The sequence below is a fragment of the Podarcis melisellensis genome (assembly GCF_964234715.1).
Source record: "Podarcis melisellensis genome assembly, chromosome: 4".
In the NCBI taxonomy this organism is placed as follows: Eukaryota; Metazoa; Chordata; class Lepidosauria; order Squamata; family Lacertidae; genus Podarcis; species Podarcis melisellensis.
In genome coordinates this window covers 16,462,336-16,473,279 of record NC_138531.1, presented here as the reverse complement: position 1 = coordinate 16,473,279, position 10,944 = coordinate 16,462,336, and the positions used below count along the sequence as shown (strand labels likewise).

At 42.3% G+C, this 10,944-nt stretch overlaps 1 pseudogene across 1 annotated transcript; it reads right to left on the bottom strand.

The window, feature by feature from the left end:
* Positions 1 to 7,404: 7,404 nt before the first annotated feature.
* LOC309368761 (small ribosomal subunit protein uS14 pseudogene) lies at positions 7,405 to 7,557 on the bottom strand (annotated as a pseudogene). The gene has a single exon. The product of its transcript is annotated as a small ribosomal subunit protein uS14 pseudogene (transcript).
* Positions 7,558 to 10,944: the final 3,387 nt, after the last annotated feature.

Below are 10,944 nucleotides of genomic sequence, written 5' to 3'. Positions count from 1 at the left end.
ATAAATGTGTGAGCAAGTCCTTCATAGCCTGCAAACCTTCCACCCCATCATAAATTGATAATAATGCTACCTCTGGACTTTCAGTCACCTTTAACCCAGTGATTTCTGTTATCTCATTCAACACCCTTTTCCAGAAAAAAATTGTACATACTTACACCCCCACCACACGTGAACATAATTCCTGGTTTCCTGGCATCCCCTCCAACATAACACCAAATATTCTTTTTTTATTTGACTTAATCTGACTGCTGTTAAATACAATCTCCAGATTAATTAACAGTATAATAATTTTAGTTCATGCTTACAGACAGCATCAGATTTATGTATAAGCTAAACAAGCTATAGTTTAGGGCCCCACTCCCTTGGGGGCCCCCAACAAAATTTAAAGGAAAAAACTGGATGTACATTTCCAAAATATAAGATAAAAAGCAAATAAAATAAAACCTACATGCAGCAACAGTGGCAAATGGCTTTAGATGTCTATTAGGTCCATAAATCACCATATAGCATATATTCAACACAAAACCACAACAATTTGTTGTTGACAAAGGACAGCTGGACATATAAAGGGCCCCATTACCTACAGTAGCTTAGGGCCTCATCAAACCTAAATCCGGCCCTGCTTATGGACAACATTTTCAAAGTACGATTCTCCCATATTTTCTCCCAGCTTTGACTATCTCTCTATCATCTCTCTCTCTCTCTCTCTCTCATCTATCTATCATCTATCATCTATCTATCTATCTATCTATCTATCTATCTATCTATCTATCTATCTATCATCTATCTATCTATCATCTATCTATCTATCATCTATCTATCTATCTATCTATCTATCTATCTATCTATCTATCTATCTATCTATCATCATCTATCTATCTATCTATCTATCTATCTATCATCTATCTATCTATCTGTCTCTATCATCTATCTATTTTTTCTTATTTTTTCTTTTTCTTTTTGCAGTGTTAGCAGCACTGAAGTGACCTATATTGGAGTGCAAGACTTTGTTAGGATTCTTCCTCCGTGTTTGCAGTCATGAGATTGTTTTATATCACATGACGGTGTATGTTTTCATTCCACAGATTGGGAAGTGATGGAGACAGGATGTTTTGGTATTACTGTGTTCCGTGAAGTGGGACTATTGTCCTTTGTTCTTTCTCTTTGCTGTCTGATGAGAAAGAAGAAGAAGCTAAGTCAGAATGCTCCGAGTGTATTATATGTAAATAAAGTAGATTAGCCAAAATGCTGTGCTCCTGAGTTCTATTACTCAAACTGCGAATAGCCTGTGTATCCCTAAGTGTGGATGCTTCTTAGTATCAGTCGCTGTGATGTTTGGGCTGAATAAAGCTTTTGAAGCTTCCAAACGATCGACCAGGAGGGAGAGAACGTGCCAGTCAAGCATGTATCTCTACCAGGATCCTACACGAGAGTAGGACAATCCTTGGCAGTGTCTATGGAGGTTTGTGGCTGCCCAGAATACAAGACCCTCCTCTCAGTCTTGCTGAAGTGGACCGAAAGAAAGCAGAGCAATACATCTGGCATTAGCTTAGCTGCAGGAGCTGCTGGAAACTGGAATACAAAACTCCATCCAACCATCTTAGGGACTGCATTCCAGATTGGTGGGGAGGGGGTTACTTTGTAGCCTTTTCTTCTCCTGAAGGTGGTGTTTGAGTTAACCACCCTTTTCGCCAATTTAATTTGCATTGTCAAGTCATGTGACCGAGCTGAACGAGCTTAGGATCCAGTCTAAGTCTGCCCACCCCACTGGTCCCACTCGTATCACGCCCCCCCCCCATAAATACGTAACCAAAGAGCTGGAACTTTGCATAAAGGAAGGCTACTCAAGAGCATTTTATCAATCAATCAATCAACCAACCGACCAACCAACCAACCAGCCAACCAACCTTTATTACGGTCCAGAGACCCAATAAATCGTTACAAAGCAATACACAATTCATACAGCCTACCTCTAGGTTAAACAAGCATTTCATTCAGAATATAGGGATCATTGGTTCTTGCAACCACCGTTAAAACCTGGCCACTGCTAATGTTCTAGCATTTGTCCGGTCTTCCAATAGGAACCTGACATAGTGAGCCTCTGATTTTCCCAGGAAAGGTACCAGCAAGGCTAGTATCAGTTCAGCCCTGGCTTGCTCATATTTTGCACAGTGCAACAAAATATGTTTTATGGAATCGATTCCTGAGCACACGGGCAAAGTCTGTCCTGGTAGGGAACTCCTCTCAACCTGCCATCCAACACTGCAGAAGGAAAGACGTTTAGTCTGGCTTTGGTGAAAAGCCTTCAATAGTTTGGTACTGTCAGGTTTTTAACGTAAGATGTTAACTTAAAGACATGCCCATATTGTACTCCTACTGCCAGCGGACTACAGGCTGCGTGTGATCGAGATTGCAAGTCACTGTGTGCATTATCCCATAATCTTTGCTTTAACATCTTTAAAATAAGGAGAGCCACAACAAGGATATAATAACATGTGATTTGTTTACCATAGGATTATTTTTTTATATGTTGTCTATTAAATTTACAGTATAGTGGGAAAAGCTGCATGACAATTAATGAGGTATTTGGCAGAGCCAATTAATGAATGCTAATAAAAAGACTGCACAAGAACAACAAAATTCATATTCATATATATATATATATGTAGCCACATTATTCACCTGGTTAATAAACTGGCTCTGAGGAATAAATACTATAAAAGGAAGCCTCTGCTTCCTTTTTCTGAGCTGGAAGAAATTAAGAAGTCTAACAGTAATAAACAAAAAAAGCCCCCCTCTATGCAACATGACATTTACAAGTTGGATGATTATCACACATTGACAGGATGATGCCACTTATCAAACACTGACAGTTACTATGCAATTTGGGGTGCATTTGGATTAAAGCGACCACTTTGCTGGCATTCTAAAACCTCATTTTTCCCACGGAAAGGCTTTATACCAAATTAACTAATAATTTCTGAAATGTCTTAGGTGCCCTTTACATGCTACAGCAGCGATGTAGGAGCTGCTATTGACTCGGTTCAACCCACAATGCTGCTGTAACATTTAAAGGCCCTGTATCAGAACCATGAAATGGTTCGCCCGTAATTCAGAAGTGGCACACTGCAAAAGCTTTAATAATAGACTCACACTCCTGATAACTCCTGAAAAGGAAGCAGGGTCATCCACCTATGTCAAGAGTATGACAACTTCCTGTTTCCTCATATCACTGGACCCCAGAAAATATTACTGAAGGGAGAAATATGCCCTTTAACTCAGAAGACTCAGTGTGCATCAGATTGTAAATTTTTATGCGGGAGGCAGTGGAAGACAGGAGTGCCTGGTGCCATGGGGTCACGAAGAGTCGGACACGGCTAAACGACTAAACAACAACAAAATATATAAATAAACCCAAACTGTCATCAGTGTTTTGGAAATATCTTCTGGATTTAGGCAAATATTTGGTTTTGGAATCATCAGTTTGTATTTTGAAATATAATTTTAATGGGGGTGGTGGTGTCAATGTTAAATGGCATCAGAGACCAAAAGGCAGGACAAGTGAAGAATGAGAAGGTACTTTAATAAGAGTAATAATTTATTAAAATTGCATACCACCCTTCATCCAAATATCTCAGAAGAATACAAAATGAGAATTCAAAATAAATAAAACAAAAACAAAAACAAACCAGTAACCTGTTCCCTCATTTAAAAAGCCATAGAATGTTAATCAGTCATATGCCTGGGAGAAGGGGAATGTTACCGAAAAATATGTAATGAAGACACAAGACAGGCTTCCCTGGGGAGAGCATTCCACAAATAGGGAGCCACTGCGGAAAAGGCCAATAGTACTTCCTGGTGGTTAGTGTGAGGTGGTGCCTAAGAGCTGGGCTCATGTCCACTTTCTAGAGTGGTCCAAGATCAAGAATTTCTGCTGCTAGAGGAACTTATATGTGGAATAATTTAATGACTAATCATACTGCTCTACCTCCATTTCATGCATATGACTTTTTCTTTTGGTTGGGTACTACAACTTAAACAGGTTTGAAACTGCTCTGCAATATGCTTCATCACTTCAATAAATTAAAATTAGATGCCTGCAAGAAACACACATTAGGAAAAAGGACCTAAAATATTTAATTCAAAAGAAATCCAGGGAAGAATTTATCTCTGTGGGAACAAATAAAAAATGGAGTTGTTTTGTGTGTGTGTGTGTGTGTGTGTGTGTCCCAATTTTTGTCCATAATGGATTCTTTCCGATGAACAAGGTAGCTATATTGGGGTGGAAATTAGCATTCATGGAAAAAAGAATTTGGTTATAGGTATAAAGGTAAAGGTAAAGGGACCCCTGAACATTAGGTCCAGTCATGGCCGACTCTGGGGTTGCTTTATTGGCCGAGGGAGCTGGCGTACAGCTTCCGGGTCTTGTGGCCAGCATGACTAAGCCACTTCTGGCAAACCAGAGCAGCGCACGGAAATGCCGTTTACCTTACCGCTGGAGCGGTACCTATTTATCTACTTGCACTTAGGGGTGCTTTCAAACTGCTAGGTGGGCAGGAGCTGGGACTGAAAGATGGGAGCTCACCCCGCTGCGGGGATTCGAACCGCCAACCATACGATCAGCAAGTCCTAGGCACTGAGGTTTTATCCACAGCGCCACCCGCGTCCCATTTTTTTATAAAGTACTGATGGACAAACTGAAGGCAGCCCTTTTTAGGGAAACTTTTAATGTTTAATAGACTATTGTATTTTAATATTCTGTTGGAAGTTGCCCAAAGTGGCTGGGGAAACCCAGCCAGTTGGGTGGGGTATAAATAAATTATTATTATTATTATTATTATTATTATTATTATTATTATTATTATTATTATTATTATTATTTTGTTGTTGTTGTTGTTGTTGTTGTTGTTGTTGTTGTTGTTATTTCCAAATTAGAATTGGTACCTTATGGGAGATTGGAAGAGAGCGGTCTCTCCTGTACAGGACAGGATTTTAGGAAGAAAATAATAATCATAAGCCCACATGGCAAATTGCAGAAACTGCTTTACGTGTGTGGAGCTAGGTTTATGCAACTTAGTGTTAAAGCCAATGGAGCATGAACATGCTATGAAATGGACATTCCTAACCCTTCCACCCCACTGCAGCCCTCTGCCCATGCATCCCAACCTTCTTGCTGGATTCTTATAGCTAGCAATTATGACCATACATCTTGGTTCTCATGCATGGATGAAAACGGCTCCCACAACATTGTTGGCACAGATCAGATGAATAGCAATCTGAATTTAGTTTGTGCAGTCCCTGTGTGCAGAATGCATTGTGGATAGGCATGAGCTTTCATGATGCACATGTGTCAGGGACTGGGCAGAAGAGGAGGACACTGGAGAGGGGTGTGTGTCAGGGGCTGGGCAGAGGAGGAGGAATGGTGGAGACTGTCGCCCCATCCTGACCCTTCCAGGGAGGAGGTTAAGGAAGACAGTATAGATTGAAAACAGTGGTTTGATGGAGTTCACAGCTCAGAGGCAGATGAGGGGGGAAGTTGGGAGATCATGGGAGAGCCAGAGCAGCTGGCTGACACATTGTCACTAGAAAGCATTCCAGACCCTCCATCTCCCTGAACCCGGCGAGCCTTAAAAGTAGGAGAGCAAAGAGCTCAAAGACAGAGGGCACCTAGCAGCACCCGTAGAAGAGACAATGAGAATGATGAATGAAGATGTGGGAGAGACGGGGGATGGAGAGTCACTCAGGACACAACCGTTATCCAATAGGCTGGCTTTTGCGTGTTGAGTCCCACAATGCCACCCACCAAAAAAATTCACACTTCACACATGATTTTTTTTTGTTTAAGGTTTTTGGCATAATTTTGGCCACAACTTTATTAAAATACAAAAAATGTGAGTGGTTGCTTAGGCATTGGTTGACTATCTGTCCATGCCCTCAGGGACAGAGCTGGCCCTTCCGGATTCCAGCGGAAGCCAGCGTGGGAAACAAGTATTGGGTGAGAAATGAAGCTGGGAATCAGACTAACACTTCTCACCCTCATGTTCCGGTGGGGCTTGCACGGCCCAAGTCCGACTCCGGGGACAAGGACGAAAAGAATGGCAAGCCCCTGGATTCCTTTAACGGAATTCCCTTCGCATCATTTGGAGGGATAGGCACTTACCCCTCCAAGCACCAATTTAACCAATGCCTAACCGCCAACCTTACAAGTTGTGACGATTTGCTACGCAGTAGGCAAAAACCAAATGGCACCAGCCAATCAGCCAGATGGCAAAATTCCTACCAGGCCCCCGCACCAAGGCGAACGACCCCATGACAGGCATAGCAAGGTCAAGCGATATGAAAAAACCACCCTATAAAAGGGAGGGAGGGCGGGTGATCCGGTGCAAAAATGGCCAAGAGGACGTCCTACGTCTGGCCCCTGTATTTAAAGACTCTGACCCCTCCTCCAAATTGGCAACAATCAAAACTCCCCAGCAACCCAAAGTTAACCACTTAAAGGCTTGGGTTCCTCACCAAATTTGCCTAGTCACTGCAGGGTGGCCTGTTTCCCCAACCGCAACACGTGCTCTCTGTTAGGGAGAACACGCTCTACAGCCTCTCTCTGTAAAGTTTGAAATAAAAAAGGACAGTAAGAAACTTTTCCTTGTCTTTATACTTTCCTGGGCAACCATGCTGACAGCATCCTGACAACATGAGACCTGACATCTCTGTCTTCTATGTGGGGCCAGCACTTGCAAATTATTGTGTACAAATCACTAGTCACATATTAAAGCTAGCACATTTTTTATCATTGAGTGAGGTCCCTTCAAATTTAAGGGGCCCCAGCAGTGATTAACTGCATTTAGCATTGTTGCCCTAAGAGAGACAGCAACCTCTAGCAAATTGTCCTAAGCATTTTAATCAAACTTCCCAGGATTCCTTGGAGGGAAGACATCCCAGTCAAACAAGTTTTTTGGGGGTGGGAGGGGCATCTCCACCCACATCGTTCTGCCCAGACACTGAGGTCCAGTGCCGAGGGCCTTCTGGTAGGTCCCTCGCTGCGAGAAGCCAAGTTACAGGGAACCAGGCAGAAGGCCTTCTCGGTAGTGGCACCCATCCAACCAGATGTCGAAGAGAAAAACAACTACCAGACTTTTAGAAGACATCTGAAGGCAGCCCTGTTTAGGGAAGTTTTTAATGTTTAATAGACTATTGCATTTAATATTTTGTTGGAAGCTGCCCAGAGTGGCTGGGGAAACCCAGCCAGATGGGCGGGGTATAATTAAATTAATAATAATAATAATAATAATAATGACCCTATTTATTTTTATGTACCCAAAAGCATCAATGTGTGGCAGGAGGGGCTTATCTGGGCAAAGCTTCCATGCCTGATGTCCTCTTCAAGCCATCTCTGTGGGCAGGCATTTAATCCAGTCTAATGAATCCAATGTCCTTGGCATAGTGGCGGAAGCACTGGCGGCACACATTGAGCCCGTACTTGCGAATCAGGCCGTGGTGGTAGGAGCCCTGACCAAACTTCCTCGGGTAGTTCCAGTAGAGCTGCTGGTGGCGTCTCATGAGGGAAGGGGAGCATCAAACAAGTTTCACTCTGGTTCTGTAGGTGCGGATGCTCCAAAAGTTTGTTAATTCTTATAATGGGATCTTAACTTACTGATGGGTAGGAAAAGAAGGCTACGCTAAGAGCATTCCTTCCTACATGCAAACAATGAGAATTCTGTGATGAGAGTGCTCATACAAACATGATTTCTTTCCTCTAATAACGAAGCTTGAGTCCCATTGTAAAGTAAAAGCTTAATCTGATTCTGCATGTTTCAAATAATAGACTTCATGCAGGGACACTTTCATACTGTGAATCATTAATCATTCTGACAAAATGCAGCATCTCTCTATTAGATTTCCTGTTATGGGCTTTTAACAGATGTCTAATTAGAAGCTACAAGTGAATGCAGAGCGAACCAATGTTTTGCTGGAGAGACAGAGGAGAAGATTCCAGTTTGTTTGAACAGCATTCAAAGCACTTGAGAAATGACTAGAAAACAGGATCTAGGATCTTGGGTGGGTGGGTTTAAGGAGAATTACTAGACTTCCTCATCTAATGGATGTAAGTTGTTTTCTCAGACTTTTAAATTCCATCTGCCGAGTGCCAAATATTACCAGCACTGGCTGCTGTTTTATGTCAGCTCTCGTGTATATATGTCAAATGTTGGTTTTTCACTGCCTGTCTGAGGCCAATACTGTAACTCCAAGGCCTGCCCAAACTCTAGCCCAGCCAACCTAAACACTACATATGGTGGCCTGCAAGGTTATTACCAGACTCTTTGTTTTTGTAGTTCCAGGAAAAGAAGCAAAAGCAGGACATTTATTGAACCTCTGGTGCAGAGGCAATGTCAGTTCTGGGGAGGTCATGGGATGAAGTGTATTCCGCTGCCCGTTCCACTCTTTTCACTGCCCTTTAAAATATTATTATTATTATTTTGTGGACACTGCTACTCTGCTCTTTGTCTCTCTGTCACTATGGCTGGAGACATTATGGGACTTGTAGTCCAGCAACATCTGTAAGGTGACAGGTTTCCCATCCCCATTTTAATGGATCGCAAATGGAACTGCAAAAAACTATGGCAGTATATCCTCAACTCCCAGCAGGACCACTCCATTCAATCATTCTGCCTTTTCCCATATGAACCGACCTGGACCCTGCAATAATCTTCTGGGGCCCTTCTTTGGATGCCCCCTTCACAAGAGGCCTGGAGGATAGCAACATTAAAATAGTCTTTTCTATGGTGGCACCCTATTTGTGGAATGCTGTCCCTGTGGAGTCTCACCTGGTGCCTTCTTTGCATAACTTTAGGTATCATGCGAAAACGTTTCTCTATAACCAGGCCTCTTAAGCATTTGGTGGCCTTTTAAATGTGTTGGGGGGGTAGTTTGTTTTTGTTCTTGTTTTATCATGTATTTTGTATTCACATTTTGTCATTTTATGTTATGAACCACCCCGTGATCTCTGGATAAAGGACAGTATTCAAATCCATTACATTGGTACCTCTGGTTACGAACTTAATTCATTCCAGAGGTCCGTTATTAACCTGAAACCGTTCTTAACCTGAGGTACCGCTTTAGCTAATGTGGCCTCCCACTGTTCTCATCCTGAGGTAAAATTCTTAACCTAAGGTACTACTTCCGGGTTAGCGGAGTCTGTAACCCAAAGTGTTTGTAACCCGAGGTCCCACTTTAAATAAATAAACACCTCCACCCTGATTTTAATTCCCCCAACTTTTCTGATGGACATTTGGCATCCTATAGCAATGGAGCATGGGGGTTTTATTTTTTATAGGGAGTCTGCACATTAGCATTAAAAATTTTTTTGTACTTCTCAAAATTTCTGAATTCGCTGAGCCCGCAGATAGCTTCTCAGTAGCATGCCTTGACTCCAATCCTGTCAGCACTCATCACCTGAGTTCCCTATTAGAGTCAGTGATTAGTTGTGTTGGCCTGGAAGCTGTCAGAAACCAACTGTCAATTACAGCTAGCACTCAAATCTAACATCATTGAGTGTCGAAAACTAATTGACTAAAGAATATTCAACAGATGCTAGCATATAAAGAGAATTGTGATATAAGCAATAACTGGGGCATATACTTTTCAACTCTGGTTATTTCAGACCCTCTAGGTGTCTCTTTTTTCCAGGGATGGTCCCGGATTTACAGAAGCTGCCCTGGTTTCTGATTTGATCCTAGAATGTCCCACTTTTTGGTTGGACGTCCCTATTTTCATTTGAAAAATGTTGGAGGGTATGGAGTTATGTGACCACTGAGCCAAGGAGATAAGTAACTATACAGCCTTTGGAAGTCATCTGAAGGCAGCCCTGAATAGAGTTTAATGTTTTATTATGGTTTTATATATGTGGGAAGCCACCCAGAGTGCCTGGAGCAACCCAGTCAGATGGGTGGCATATATATGTTGTTGTTGTTGCTGCTGCTGTTGTTGTTGTTGTTGTTGTTGTTGTTAAGGATGTTCCTATTTTCATCAGAGGAATGTTGGAGGGTAAGTTATTTTGCAATGGTTTCATTCTGGCAGCCTTCAGCATTCTTTGGCCTCATCATCGCTTTTCATTAAACCATTCTCCTTTGCTTCCAAGGAACTCCAAAGCATGCTGGAGCACAGCTTGGAAACGTGTGCTATAAAAGTATGACACCATTAATCACTGTGTAGAGGAGGGAATGTCAGCATACTTAAATTCAAGTGCTCAAGAGGAGGTAAAAAGAAAAAGATGTACCTACTGAAGTGTGCTCTTCTAGTCAAGTATACAAGTATAATTCTCTCTGGTCCAACAATCAATGAGATTTATCATGGCTGTGACTGGATTGTAGCATCTTAGGCTCTGGCTGGCAGGGACAGCCTTCCTAGACTGCAACCCAGAGGTCCCACCTTTCAAAATTCTCAGGCAGGTTGGGCTTGCTATCCAGTTGCTAGGGAAGACTTGAGGAATTATCTCTGCAACTTCCTATGCAAAATGATGCAATCTTGGCACCTCTTGCAGTAATGTGCAATTGGAATTTAGCTATCTGCATGAGTTCATGCATCACACAATGCTGTGTCCAGCTCTCAGCCGTTTAAAGGTATCAGAATGTACAGTTAAAATTTAAAAGGGCAGATCAATGTGGAAAGAGTAGAAACAAATGTAAATTAACATATGGTAATGTCATGGGACAGAAATACTGATTCTAGCACATGTCTTTTTACCCATCAATCCCTGCTCTCTGCTTTCCATATCATGCAGAGCTCTAGTTTTAAGGTAAAGGTAAAGGTACCCCGACCGTTAGGTCCAGTCGCAGATGACTCTGGGGTTGTGGCGCTCATCTCACTCTATAGGCCGAGGGAGCCGGCGTTTGTCCACAGACAGCTTCCAGGCCATGTTGCCAACATGACTAAGCCGCTTTTTTATAT